Here is a 14,480-nt window from a genome sequence, read left to right as displayed (position 1 = left end):
GTTTTTTGGCAACAAAAAAAATCCAAATAATCGATACTGATTTTTTATATTTTACAATGTTCTGCAGAGTTTATGGCTTATTGCTCTTGGTAAACAAACAAACAAACAAAAAAACCCAAACCAAAACCCAAAACAATCTGTGGCTTGAATGAGCAGAAATAGAACATTTGAAGTAAAATCTGTGTGAGTCTTTACTGTGTTTAACAGATATATTGGAGCATAAGCTTTTGTGGGCAAAGACCCACTTTGTCAGATACATGTAGTGGAAATTCCAGAGGCAGGTATAAATATACAGGTACTCTTTTCTTATGCCTGTATATTTATACCGGCCTCTGGAATTTCCACTACATGCATCTGACAAAGTGGATCTTTGTCCACGAAAGCTTATGCTCCAATACATCTCTTAGTCTATAAAGTGCCACAGGATTCCTCGTCGCTTTTGCAGATTCAGACTAACATGGCTACCCCTCTGATAATTTACTGTGTTTGTGATTTTAAAATATTCACATATGATTGATTTGCCATCCCACATCAATTTGTTCATCACATTGTACATAATGAACTAGAAGAAAACAAAAATCCTCCATAAAGTAACTTAGTCGTGCAATGCTATACATGGAGATAAAGCCTCTAAACAAATAGTCCCATGTTGGATTAAAGTAAGCTCTGATGTAACTCCATTGAGGACTATGGTGCTGCATTGGCCCATCACATATACTCAGGAAGCAGAAGATTCTGAGAAATGTGCAAAATATAAGACAGTTGGGGGCATACACGGGTGACAGTCTGAAATAATTCCATTATATTCAATTGAATTTATCTATATTAACACCAGTATAACTAAGATCAGAATTTGGTCCAAAAGACTTTTACAACAGTTTCCTTTCTACTGAAACAGTTTTAATGAAAACCTCTTCTTCCTTCAGAATGAATGACTTTATTAAAGGTTAGTAATAGATAATGAAGAGATTTCTGAGTATAGATTGAATACCAATTGATTATAACTTTAAATATACATCTAAATATACATCTAAACATACATCATCATACTATTGAAAAATGAAGTTTTTGAACAGGGGGCACCAACCCCTGGCAAATATGGCATAGTTGTTAGAAAATTCAAATGTGAGAAAAACAACATGTTTTCTCAAAAATGGAAGGAGTCTTGTGGACTACAGGATTGCCGAGCAGTAGTATGCTGATGTGTAAGAACCACAAAGGCCAACTATATGTTCTCCAGGCCATCAGTAATAACAAAATTATATTTAGGGCTTTGTAATGGTCTGGCAGATTCTCTACTGGTCAGAGAGAATAACAGAATAACCTGAATAACAGAAATATAGGGTATGTCCGCACTACCAAGTTTTTTTTCAAAGAAACTAATGCTGACATGGAGAAATGGATAATGGCAAAGTTGCCAATGTGTGTTCACACTGCCTCCTCTGTTGGCAAATTGTGTTTACACTGGGAGTTCCTCTGTTCACAGTGGGAGCAATGCACTGTAGGGATATATCTCACAGTGACTGGTGACACCACCTGTCAGTAGGTGTTGTGGGACCACAGAACTTAGCACGCAGCATACTGGAACTGCTGAAAATGTCCCATCAGGCCCCGCTTGGTTCAGCATCCTTTTGTGTCTTTTTTCCAGCTGCCATTCTTTTCTGTGTACTCCATCATCTGCAATGAGGAAGAACGAATCCTCCACCTCTCTTGCTTGCTCTGTTAACTGTTGTGAGGAGATTTTACGTGGCAGTGGAGATAATCCGGAAGCTACAGACAGAGGAAGAAGACTAGGAGAAGCCTGACAGCGTGCGTGATATGGACAGTGACAACCTGTCATTGCATTGGCAGTCACAGAACAGCTGTAAAGGTTAGAGGGCCACTTTTGGAAGAGGGAAACCAGCACTAATTGATAAGATTGCATCATTATGCAGATGTGTGATGAAGAGCCATAGGTACAGAAATTTAAGCTGCATAAAGCAACCTTCCTGGAGCTGTGTTCTGAGCTGGCCCCCGGTCTGTGGTGCAAGAACACCAGAATGAGAGCTGCCCTCTCAGTAGAGAAGCATGTAGCAGTTGCTGTATGGAAGCTGCTACTGGACAGTTGCAAATCAGTTTGGAGTGGGGCAGTCTACCACTGGGATTGTATTTCTGCAACCATGCGGGGCAATACACCACATTCCGCTACAGGGGACCATGACTCCAGGAAATGTGCATGACATAGAGGCTGACTTTGCAGACATGGGATTTCCCAACTGGGAGATGGGAGCAGGGAACAATAGATGACACACGCATTCTGATTTTAATGTCAGCCCACCTTGCCATGAAATACGTCATCAGAAAGGGGTACTTTTCAGTGGTGCTGCAGGCACTTGTGGAAACTCTAGGAGTGTTTCACAGACATCAGCATGGGGCGAACTGGAAAGGTGTATGACTTCAGGAATGCTGGACTAAACAGAAAGCTGCAGGAGGGGACTTTCCAGACCACAAGATTAGAATGGTGGATGTGGAAATATCCATTGTGATCCTGGGTTTTGAGGGTGCACTTTGAAAATGAGGTGCACTGAAATAAACCTCTGTTACAGTTGCTTCTAGGCTGCACCCCTCCTCCAATGCAACACATAGCTAGGAACATATCTTTAAAGACTGCACCTGGGATTGCAGTGATTGGTATGTAAGATTGTTGAACGATAAATAAAAGCATTGTAGTGTTATAAAAGTGTGCCTTCATCAGAAAACAGTGCAATGAAATGCAATAAAGTACCTCAGACAGCCGGTAAGGGAGCTGTTTGCAAAGGATTACACCTTGCAAATGTGTGTAGGTCCAGTTATCATAATAAAAGTTGGGAGAGAGGGTGGAGTGCTTGGGAAAAATTAGAACTGCAAGAGATGAAAAGGAATGTGAGGGTGTAGAGGGGGTCTAGCTGGACACAGAATGATGGGGAAAACCCATGCAGGCACACTCTGCTGCTCTCACTTTCTGACTGATTTAATACTTCTTGAAATATATCCTTCCTGTTTCTTTTTGGGCACTTCCTTATCTGTTGCAATCTCTCTGCCACATTCCATGGCATGGCTGCTGAGGACCAAGGCTGCAAATTTGTACAATGAGCAAAAAGAATGTTATTACTATCAAGTCCTACATTGTAGCATTTCATTTACAAACTCCTTTTGCAACATTTCCACTCACTTTTTTGATGAACTTTATAAGAAACACCTCTCGGCAAGCATCATAATCATGATGAGTGAGGGGAATGGAGTGTCCAGCAGCTCTGGATACAGACAAAAGAAATTGCATCTGAGGCTAATAAACTCACTTTGCAGAAATGTGGTTCTAATTATGCCACTCTTCTCCTTAGACAGTTAACACCCTGACAGACATATCTTTGCTCAAGGTAAGCAAAGAAACAAGAGCACAAGGTAAGCAAAGAAACAAGAGCTCTTGTGGCTCTTGCCTTGTTCCATATGCAGACCACCCATGTTCTGCTTTGGTTCCTGCCCAAATGAATGATAAATTATATGGACTAATGTCCTGCAATGAGGGAGGGGACAAAGCTGCACTGCCATTGAGCCTGCAGCAGAAAGTAAACAAGGACCTCAGGAAACATTTCAGTAGCCTCTTTCTGAGGGATTCCATTGAGATCACAATGAGCATCAACACCCTGCTTGGCCAGGTTGATTAACTATGCAGGGATATGTGCAGCTCTCAGAAACACAGCCAGCCTCCCACTTTCGTATGCCCTCAGCCCTGCATTCCACCAGTCACAGCCACTTACCCTGGGTCTGATCCCCTGCTTTCTGGTCCCCAGAAAATGGCTGCTCAGACTGTCTATGTCCCTCATGAGTGGAGCGCAGTTCCTGGCTGCCAGACACACTCAGCAAAACTAGAGGAAGCTCCTGGTCCTCATCTACTGAACCTCTTCATCTTGTATTTTATTCTCTGTGTTAGGTTCTTTGTGTACTATCTCTGTGCCCTCTGAAGTATTCTTGGTACTTTTGGCAGTGGAAGTGGGGTCACCAACTTCCTATAGAAACAACAGGTCTTCTGTGAACCACCAAAGCATCAGTTCACCTCACGGCCTTGTGATAGGCTTATCTGAGTTGTATAATCTTCTCTCTGCACTGCAGCATGTCCTGCTCATACCCCTTTTCACACAAAGATTGAGAAATGTCTCTGTATGTATCCTAGTTCATATGAGTCACTCTCAGCCAGCACTGAACAGACTCCTTTCCTCATCTACCGATCAGATCCAACAGCTCTATAGTGGTCCAAGTAGGGGAGCATCAGGTGTGATGGCCAAGCATGGGAACCCAGGAAGATGTCATGAGACTACAGCAGCACTCTGAGATAGCCTGCAGGGGGCAAGAGGAGAGGGTGGTTCAGGTGCACAGGCTGTAGGGCACCACAATTTGTTAGGTTACCCTGTGTGTTGTACCCCTTCCATTGCATCAGATACCTCAACAATCAGGTGGATGAAACCAGACAGTCACTATCCTCTCCAATGATCTCACACAGAAAAGCCAGCAAGCAGGGAATGGGCTTTAAATTTCATGGGGCTTGAAAGGGGGAAGAGCTGATCACCTGGCTACAGGACAATGGAGCACAAACTACTGATCAGAGAAGCATATTGGGAATTGTGAGTGACTTCCTGGAGGCCAGAATCAGTGACAAAATGCTTCCAGGGTCTGCACTGCATGTTTGCTGGCAATAACGCGGGGCAAGGAAGTCCCCTGTGGAGTTGGATTTTCTGTTGTTGACAAAAATGGGTGATTTTCCTGACAGTCTTATTGCAGTGTGAACCTGTTTTGTCATCAAAAGACACTTTTCCTTTACAAAACTTGCCAGTGTAGACAAATTCATAGACAGTCTCTAAAGAATCAGTCCCTACTTTTAGATGAAAAACTGCAAATTGAGTTGGAAATGTCCAACAAACCTTTCTCTCTCAGTACAGTTATAAGATCAGAATTTGGCCTTTACTGTATTAATTAAAAGCTTACAATAACCTGGGCTACAACAATACCATGCCAATTCTATTTTTTCTCTCTCATGAATAATATTTAGTGATAACTGCCTTCAAGTTGATACTAAGCACTGAACAGTGAAATTGATAGGCTTAAAGCCAACACCAGAGACTATTTCTAGCTATGTTTTGATTTACAAGCCATTTGACATGATTGGAGTGTGCAGTCACTGTGACCATGGAGAGCTGGATCAAATTTTCCTTCTCTGGAGGATAGCATTGGTTTTAATTAGATTGAAATGTTCAAAAGTTTTAAATCTTTGAAGCTGGGCTACAAGAGATAATCATCACAGAATCATAATATCTATGAGGAAAAAGAGATAGATGATGTAATTTTGTCTTGCAGCATGTTTTATGAAGACTTAACACTATCGTGAGGTATTTGTGAAACTTCAGGAAACGATCCAGCATACGGCCCTGATTCTGTAGCTTCACTAGGCCAATGAAAGACCAATGCATGACAATAAGGCCCTGCACTGGCCAGCTCTACAGAGAAAATTTTTTACCTTACGTGTGTTTGAAATCTATGGGACTCTGGCTCATGGAGCAGCTGAAGAATGAACGATAGGATGTGCATGATGATTATCTAAAATTCAAATATTTTTCCTTTTTATTCTTTTTCCCCAACCAATTTAATTGACACAAATTTCTCAATACCATCTCACAGCCTGTAGCCTGACCTTTGTAGCACATAGCTAGCAACCTGCCTAAAGGTTATTTTTATTTGAAATTGTCACTGCAGCTTTTGCAGCATCGGGTCATAAGGGTCTAATTCTCACTGAGCCTACTACCCCTTTGCATTACCCAATGAGAATCAGGCCCCAAATCTCTCTCACCACACAGGTGAGTAATATTAATTTAAGGCCTTCCATTGATTTCAGTGGACTCTGCACAAGGCCCCACAGCATGTGTCCATTTTTATTAGAAAACGTATATACTGTCTCTGTTTGCTTCATTTAAACCTCTTTACTCAGGTGCATATGTATGCTACAGAAGTCAGCCGTTTTTCAGACCATATTGGTTTCTTAAGCATGGCAACTCTTTTCTAGAGCTGTGGAAATAATTCTTTATAAATATGGCAGTCAAATCCCAGTGTTTTTTTTTTTTTTTACTGTTGCACATGCAAATTTGTAGGGTTTCCTTTCTACAACTTATGTAAAACATCATCCATTCCTCTTTGAACTAGGCACATTATTTTCCAGAACAACGTTTACGTATTACAGTGACACAACTGAAGAGAAATATGCTACCTATGTCTGAAGAACTCAGCCATGTGACAGAAATTAGTCAGTGGTGATTGTTTCTTGATTTTAGATGCCATTTTTAAGAAATAAACTTTTAATAAGACAGCCAAAGGACAACAATTAGTAAAAGTTGTCCTAATGGATTGCTGTTGACAGTGGGAGGGGGAGTAAAAGGGACAACTATCCTGGTGCCTGTTGAACCTAAAGGGCCAATGACTTAGGAAGCCTCTACTGCTACCACAGGAGCAGTAGTGCCCAAAGCTGCAGGCCCTTTAAATTACTGGCAGAGCACACTACGGTGTGCTCCTCGTGGCTCTAAGGACTCAGGTGGCAGCATGTCACATTCCAGACGGCAGTGAGGGCTCACTGCCCCACCTTCACCCCTTCTGCCTGAGGCCCTGTCCCTTCTAGGGCTGTGTCCAGACTCAAGGGTTTTTTTCGAAAAAACTTCACCTGCATCTAGACTACAGCCGCGTTCTTTCGAAATTAAATCGAAAGAATGCGGCTTTTCTTTCGATGGCGGAAAACCTCATTTCACGAGGAAGAACGCCTTTTTTCGAAAGTGCTCTTTCGAAAAAAGGCGTTCTTGAATGCAAACAGCGCTTTTTCGAAAGAAAGCATCCAGACTGCCTGGGTGCTTTCTTTCAAAAAAGCGGCTTGCTTTTTTGAAAGTACTGCTTGCAGTCTAGACGCTCTTTTTCGAAAGAGGCTTTTTCGAAAGTATCTTTCGAAAAAGCCTCTTTCAAAAGAGGCTTGCAGTCTAGACGTAGCCTAGGAGTGCAGATCCACCTCCATTTTCATCCTGCCCAGGGGACCGGTGTGGCAGTCAGCTCCCCTACTGTTTGGTAGCCTATTGTTAAATGAGGTTATTGAACTCAGTCTTACTTTAGTTGTCAACAGACAAGTGTCTACAACACCAAGACAATTAACACAATTAAATATCTTCAGAGGGTAGCCAACTTAGTCTGAACAGGATACACTTAAAAAACAACAAATGGTCTGGTAGCACTTTATAGATTAACAAAACATGTAGATCCGAAGAAGTGGGCTGTGCCCATGAAAACTCATGGTACCAGCTACATGTTTTGCTCGTTTATAAAGTGCTACCAGACCATTTGTTGTTTTACAATTAAATATGTTGGGCAACTCTGCTGATCATCTCAGATGAGGCCTGGAGTTAATTACACTGCCATTCCTATACACAGTCCTTCCAAGGAAAGGTGCAGGCAAACCTATTCATGTCAGAACTTTCCACTGCTGCAGCCTGTTCTTTATGAAAATAATCTCCAGCGCTGCTAATTTCCCATCTTGAATAAGTACTGAAGTTCACATTAAAGAAAACACCAATTGCTTGGTTCTGGGTATTTTTTTTAAAGAATTGTTAAAAAATGTTACAGAATATTTTAATGGGATCTGTAGTATTCATGCGTTTGTTTTGGTTCAAAGGAAATAGATTCTTGCCCATTGTGTATATTGTACCTTCAAAAATTACTGTCAGTTACAGTTTTTGTTTAATATCTTCTACTATATAGCATTCCACCTTTTAACCCTGAAACTCATAAATAATACAGAACAGAGCTGTGCATGTCTACTGAGAGCAACTGCTTAATCAAATGAGCTTTGTTCTGATTTTCGCTATTCCCTAGTTTACAAATGCCTTCCATTTTTCACAAGAGAAGTTTAGATTCATCTTAATTTAAAAGTAATAGGGGAGCTCCTGGATTAGACTAGGGCACTCCTATTGAGAGGGGGAATGAGAAACACAATAAAGAGTTCAGCAAAACAATTGCAATACCGTCAGTATGCTATTTGGCTATGTACAGTATTTGGTCTGCTTTGCAAAATCAGACTTGTATGTTGCTTTCTCAAACAAGTATGTCAATGTGGAATGGATGGAGAGGGAATTTGTTGTGCTCTTGTGTTGGATGTGAATTATAGTTTCAGATTACTTTGTGTCCTGTTCAACTATTCATTCCTAATCTCAAAGTTTGAAGATTCTCACTGCTTTATGAGCCAAAAGACCTGTAATGACACTGTCTATGGGACAAGTACAAATAAGGTGGTAATCTGAAATTTCAGATAGCAATTAGAGGCCTAACCAACTCTCACTTATTTCATTGGGACTTAAAACTGCCACTAGAGGAACTATTAACCAAGGGTGGTTATAATTTTGCAAATATCTATCAGGATTGATTCACTACTGGCCTCCTTTTCATATACAGGTCCTTTTCATATACAGTTCTGCTTTGGGTTCCTGTCCACTCCTGAGACAGCAGTGCAGGATGGAGTTCATTTTTATTAGAGAAATTATTAGACATAGCTAGTCAGGACTCAGGAGTTCCTTGTTATATATTTTAGTTTATAATCTAAATAAAGGAGGGTATGTCTACACTACCCCTAGTTCGAACTAGGGTGGTTAATGTAGTCATTTGAAGTTGCAAATGAAGCCCGGGATTTAAATATCCCTAGCTTCATTTGCATCTTGCCAGGAGCCACCATTTTTAAATCCCCGTTAGTGCGGACTCCATGCCCACGGCTACACGCGGCACAGAGTAGGTAGTTCGAATTAGGCTTTCTAATTCGAACTACTGCCACTCCTCATGGAGTTTACCTACAATTTATTAAAACAGAAAAATGACTGAATATTATAGGTCCAGAGCTTCAACTGGCATAAATTGCTACAGTTTCATTTGCTTAAGTGAAGCTATGTTGGTTTGCCTACCCATTGAGTATTCGGCTCATCCATTAGTGTCCAAGTCTCATTCCAAAGCACTAATGACAATTCAGATATTTTAGATAGGGAACAAATTCCAGACTTCCTTTTCATTCCTTTGCCCCCTTCAAAGACCCTGAGTCTCCCTCAGCTAGGGACCCTCCCATTTTTTTTACTCACACCAGGCATGAGCTGGTGCCACCAAGAGTCAAGTTCTTGGTGGACTTCCCTGCGCTCTGTCATACTGAAACAGACTCTTCATGCACCGGACTGCAACATAACTTGGCCTGGCTGCCAAACGTATGTGGCATTGCAAACTCTGTATGCGAAGCCGCAATGCCACTCAATTAAGTTTAGTTTGACTGTCCTTCTGTTTGTACAGACTAGAACTGGCTCAAATTCCAGGGACATGGTGACTGAATAGCTGAAATGATGCTTCAGACAACTCTAGTAGCAACTGTAATAAATTAGTACATGCCCATCATTTAACACTGGTCAGGCAGTGCCTCCACCCTGACCCTCACCTCTCCAGCACTGAGTAAATGCAAAAAAACTGGGCAGGGCATTTAATTGGTGCCACTATTCCAAATAATTCATCTTGACTTTCCATTTTAATGACTTTTAGAAAACATACATGCATGTTGACAAATGTACACAAATCACCCAGATTCCCAAAAAAACACCATTCATGTGTATGCAAAGATAGTGAAGTGGCTCCTTTAGCAATAGGAGATTTGAACTGGACTCCTCTGTCTAAATGCCTTGACAATTTGGAGACATGATTAAACAAGCCAAGAGACTTGTAGGATACACATTTTTCTAATATATTCCCTTACAATACAATCAATTAGATGAAGTATTATTTAGAAAATCCTTTTTATTCTTCAAAGTTCTTAAGAAACATATATCTTAATGAATTTTGAACTAAAAATAAAAACAAACATTCTCAAAACATGCAAATGGTGCTGGGAGTTAGAGCTGTGTGGAAAAACTTCGATGAGATCATTTTCTGATGGAAAACATGCAATTCTGTCAAAATCGAGGTGATTTACAAAATTACATTAATTTCACCACCATTTAACTTCAGAGAAAAAAAATACAGAAATGTCCCATTTTTGGTATTTTCACAATGAAATGTTCTGACTTTTCATTCAGCAATGACTTTCATTTAACTTTTCAAAAATTTAAAAAGTCTAAAGAGAAACAAAACTTTCAGTCAGTCCAAGAAAATTGTTTCCGATTTTTTTTCACAGAGAATTTCAAAATTCACCTAGCTCCTATCTAACTAGAAACAGATTAGGAAAAATAACAGACTACAAACAAAGGCAACCTTTCTGTGATTTACTGAAGAAGTATGTGTGGCCATGTTATGTATATAACATGTTACTTCAGTTTCTTAAGTATCAGATACTTTTCTTTATGTAGGAGGTAAGGAATCTGCACAGAAGGTCCATAGGAAATTATTTTTTTCATATAAGTTTCATTGCAGAAGCATACAGAACTATTCAGAAGGCATGTGCCTTTGTACTAAGCACTCTACAAATGTATATAAAAGATGCGGTCCTGTCCTGAAGAGTTTACATTAAAAAATGCAGCTGACATATGTGGGGATGATTAAAGAAGCCCCTGGTGAACTGTGGCTATATAAATTTGACTATGCTAAAATAGATTAAGTTCTGGCCCTGTTAAAGTCAATGGGAGTTTTGCCATTAACTTCAGTGGGGCCAAGATTTCACTCAATATGTGTGTGTGTGTAGAGAGAGAGTCTGATTTTCATTTCATGCATTTAACTCAGGATTTCACTGGAGTTAATCCTAATTTACACCAGTGTGTGTGTGTAGAGAGAGAGTATATGTAGATATAATTTATATACTCAGTAATTGCATCCTGCTAGCATAGACTAGCAAAAGAGATGCCCAAAAGACTGCAGAAGGAGACAAAGCATTATTGACATTTTTTTAAAGGCTTATAAACAAGTGAGACAGTTTTTGTTATTTCCCTATATGCTGATACATCAGACACTAAAATCTCTCATGGGATTTAGTTTGCTCTATGAAAATTGTTATTCTTAAAGTGTAAGATATTTATGTAACAAAATAAATGGTATCAATGAGACACACATGGTTATTTGAGGTATTTTATCTTTCTTTTAGTGCATGTGGAGAAGATTATACATTAAGGCAGGTTCCTTTATAAAATGCCAATTCCTGCTCTCCCTCTGCATTCTTTCTCTTTCCTTTCCCTTTTAAGTCAATTGGTTGCTTAGCTAATTTTGCTGTCTCTTTACATTTTAGCATCCTTTAAGTGTTGTTATGGAGATCTGTTTCCATTCATTTCTTTTTATGACATTTTGGGTTTCATTCCAAATGAAAATAAATTGCACACATTTGCTAATGAAATGTAAAGTGTATGTATTTTAGCTTAGAATCACGGATTTATTTATCATTTTGATCTATATAAAGAAAGAAAGAGAATAATAGGTATGTTTTTGTATTGAGCATGGATTTTAATGGAACATAGAATCTAGGGGTTTTTTTTACTACTTTCAATTCTTTTATTTTTATTTTAAAATATATGCTATAGTATATCTGTCATTGGCTAAGATTCATCAATTCCCAAAGCCAAAAGGGACCATTGTGATCATCTAGGTCTGATACAAGTCACAGAATTTCCCCTAAGTAATTCCTAGGGAATGTCTTTTAGAAAAGCATCCAGTCTTATTTAAAAATTGTCAGAGATGGAGAATTCACCATGAGCGATGGCTAAGGATTCCAATACTTCACTACCTCACTGTTAAAAACGTACTCTTTAATTCTCGTTGTGCCTTTCCCTGCTAGGTTGTTCCCCATGTAGATACTTGTAAAGTGTGCTTAAGTCACCACTTAACTTTTTTTCTTTGTTAAACTAAATAGATTGAGCTCTTTGAATCTATCATTATAAGGGCTGGTTTTTAATCTATTAATCATTCTTATGGTTGGTCTCTGAACCCTTTCCAATGTATCAACAACTTTTTTCAATTGTGGGCCAAAGAACTGGACATAATATTGCAGTAGCAGTCACACTAGTACTGAACATAGAGGAAAAGTAACATCTCTGCTTCAGCTCAAGAGTCCCCAGTTCATACATCTCAAGATCACATTATCTGTTTTGGCCACAGCTACACACAGGGACCTCATTTGCAGAAGATTATCCACTCCAATTCCTAAAGCTTTTTCCATAGACACTGCTTCCCATAAAATAGAGTCCTCCACCCTCTAAGTATGGCCTAGATTCTTTGTTCCTAGATGTATATATTTACATTTCAATGCTATGTGAAGTTTTGAAATGCTGTGTAAGGACACAAAGTAGAGATTGATTGTTGTCACTAGAGTGCAACTGAGATGCATTTTCTCACCTTCCTTCTTCTGCAGTGCAATAAATTATGTGATATGAAAAGAAACATCAAAGTAAGACAGAGGAATTATATGGAATTGAGGAAAACTTTAAAATCACAGCTTTGCAGATGATGCTGTTCTGTTAGACACAGATGATGCTCTGAAAACCCCCACTATCAATGTCTAATGTGAAGCTGTCAAAGTAGGATAGTGGAGAATATGGCATGATCAATGAACTTGTATATGTTGGGAGTACAATTAGCACTAATGCCAGTCTATACAGAGTTGGAAGCAAGAGCTGGAAAGGCAAATGGAGCATTTTCGAGAAGGGCAAATGTAGTTGAACTTCAGAGTTATGAACACCAGAATTATGAACTGACTGGATAATCACACACATCACTTGGACCTGGAAGTACACCACCAGCCAGCAAATAAAAACATTAAAAAGTACATACTGTATAGTACAGTGTTAAACATAATTACTAAAAATAAAGGGAAAATTTTAAAAAAAGATTTGACAAAGTAAGGAAACAGTTTCTATTCTTGTGTCATTTAAATTAAAATTGTTAAAAGCAGCACTTTTCTTCAGCATAGTAAGTTTCAAAGTTGTGTTAAGACAGTGTTGATTTGTAAACTTTTGAAAGAAGAAACATGATGTTTTGTTCAGTGTTATGAACATTTCAGAGATATAACCAGCCTGAGGTGTTTGTAACTCTGAGATTCTGATGTACTTGGAAAAATTAGATTCACATAAGACGTACAATGCCATTGTGATACCCATATAGTTCCATGCTTCTGAAACATGGCAAATTCTAGACATCCACAACAGGAAACTTGAATACATACCATCAGACTTGCTTTTGAAAAATTGTTGCTGTACACAAGTGTGCCAAAGTAGACAACGCACAACCTCATTACAAACTATAGAGACAACAACTAGAGAAGGAAGACTGAAGTGGTTTGGTTCATTGGATGTCAAAGAACATTATTGCTAAACCCCCAACTGGGGGAAGATGGACAAGACATATGAGAAAACCTTTGCAAAAGATACTGCTATCAGGGCAACAGATTAAAATGGAGCAAGAAATTTGTTGTTGGATGTGGAAAGATTGAGTTGTTACATGTATCACAAGGCACAATAAAATACTGCATATGCCCATCATTATATATACTAGGAGGCACATTGCAGCCCACCCATGCTTGGGTGGTACAAGGAACCTTTCCCATCTTTCATCTCCCATAATAGTGGCCTTTACACTTTCTTGATAGTGCTCCTGGTAGTCAGACTGTGGAAAAAGATTTTGCGAGTGAGAACACAAAAGGAGACCAGAACTAATTGGTTGTCCCTTGTAAGGGTATTGGAGCATGGGCATGCTCTCCCTGTCTCTCTATGCCAGAAGTGAAATCCTAGTTCCCCACTGATGTCCATGTGAATTTTGCTATTGACTTCACTCATGCCATAATTTTACCATAGGGAATTCCAAGAGCATCTCCAAGCTCCACTAAGTTGGCACAGTTCTGCAACTCTCCCCATGCAGAGCAATAATTAAGTACCACAATCTGGCCCCATCTATAAAAAGGCATGATTACATATTGACATACATACAAAGTGACAGTTTTCCTTGCCACCTTCTGTGCCAGCATAAGTAGGATGATGCTTTTATCTTGCTGGCATTTCAATCTTCTTAGTTTTCTTACTGCTATTTTAGCATTTTTCTTATCACTCTTTTTAGGTCAGTGTGAGTGAGCCAAAATATGAGAGGGCTGCTGAGGGAGGGAGAGGAAGTGGAGTTGGTCATTTCATGCTACTTGCTGTCCTCAATTTCCAAATTTTTGTGTTGCCTATGTGAGCACTAATTATGCTCTTTGTGTCATGTAATAAAGCTCTAGTCCATCTTTAATCTAAAAGGCATTTATGTTCTGGAGGTATTTTGATACAACTTAAATATTAAATAGAAACTCTGAAAATACATGCACAACTGTCAGGAAGCAAACCAAGAATAAGGATATTCTCCTTAATAGTACTGGGCCCAGTCATGATGTTAGAATCTGGTCCCATATTTCCCCAGATTTTGTGCTCAAGCAAACATGCCACTGGCTATCATTATGCAGTCATCGTCTTCTCCAC

At 39.4% G+C, this 14,480-nt stretch overlaps 1 long non-coding RNA gene across 10 annotated transcripts in view; it reads left to right on the top strand.

Moving 5' to 3' along the window:
• Window positions 1-14,480, top strand: part of LOC149524048 (uncharacterized) — a 241,536-nt gene that overhangs the window by 175,578 nt on the left and 51,478 nt on the right. For 3 of the 10 annotated variants that reach the window (XR_016350029.1, XR_016350020.1, XR_016350031.1), the window contains one exon: window positions 1,649-2,706. The exons of the other annotated variants lie outside the window; for them this stretch is intronic. This is a non-coding gene — a long non-coding RNA (uncharacterized LOC149524048). Of the gene's footprint in view, window positions 1-1,648; window positions 2,707-14,480 lie in introns of those variants that run through there. 10 annotated transcript variants of the gene reach the window in all.

Source organism: Pelodiscus sinensis, chromosome 7, assembly GCF_052426305.1.
Source record: "Pelodiscus sinensis isolate ZL-2025 chromosome 7, ASM5242630v1, whole genome shotgun sequence".
Lineage (NCBI taxonomy): Eukaryota > Metazoa > Chordata > Testudines > Trionychidae > Pelodiscus > Pelodiscus sinensis.
The sequence above is the reverse complement of the archived record's forward strand: the minus strand, read 5'-3'. Positions and strand labels throughout refer to the sequence as shown.